A 1,027-nucleotide genomic window follows, 5' to 3' on the forward strand; every position below is an offset into this window, starting at 1 on the left:
GAAGTTTTCCTGCAGATGCATTCTATGACTGGACCCAGGATTGATTGCATGCGCAGGTTCAGGGTCTCCCTCCTCCCTGAGCTTCCCTATCTGGTGTACTACTAGTCTGCCTGCCACAAATCCATCACTGAATCATGGTGGAGGGACCTGAATAGTGAGTCAACTCCAAGTACCATGCAGGAGAACCATCTGAAAAACAGTGAGGCAGGCATGCTACCTGGAGCTGCAGGTCTAATATCTATGGAGTTCCAGGAGTGGGCAGTCACCTGGACTTCCCACTCTCACTGATGGTCTCTTAAACTTGCTGGGGCACTGTGGGGCAGATTAGCCAAGTCAGAGTCCTATGGAAAACTAAAAGTGATCGCCAACAATGCTGCTGATGTACTCTTTGGGCCCTGGGGATGAGGATGCATCGCTGGATGCCTGGGGACCTGGCTCATCACTCTCCCTTGGAAGATGGGGAGGTCCAGCGTTGCCCTAGTGTGACTCCTTCCCACAGCAACCAGTCCATCCCCAGCTCCCAAGGGGAAATGGGAAAATTAATGGATGTTCACACTAAATGGGAAAATTAATGGAGGCTCTCACTAGGCAGCTGAGAGCACAGATGGGAGAATGACGCTCTCTCTGGGTCTCCTAGTGTGGCCGGGGACCCGTGAGCAGAACACAGAAATTGGGAAGACTTAAAGGAGGTAAGATGCCCAGGAGCCACAAGACCAAGAAAACCAGAGCACCCTCCCTGGAGTGCCTAGTGATTCTGGGAGGCTCCCATCTCCAGAGTAGACAAGTCCGAAAAGCGGCCATGAGGGACTTGTGTACAGGTGGCACCGACCCCCTGTGCTCCAGGTACACCTCATGGCCATGCCCATCTCCAGATCAAATGCGAGTTCCAGAAGTTGAGTGTGCAGGCCTGGGCTGTCATCTTGAGTCCCTCCCAAATTCCCAGGTGGTCAAGTGTCTGCTGAAGGAGGGCTCTAGCGAGTGCTGATAGACCTGCCTAGCAGCCCCACACCAGTCCCAGGGATGCAGG

Source organism: Tupaia chinensis, unplaced genomic scaffold, assembly GCF_000334495.1.
Source record: "Tupaia chinensis unplaced genomic scaffold, TupChi_1.0 Scaffold000704_1, whole genome shotgun sequence".
Classification (NCBI taxonomy): domain Eukaryota; kingdom Metazoa; phylum Chordata; class Mammalia; order Scandentia; family Tupaiidae; genus Tupaia; species Tupaia belangeri.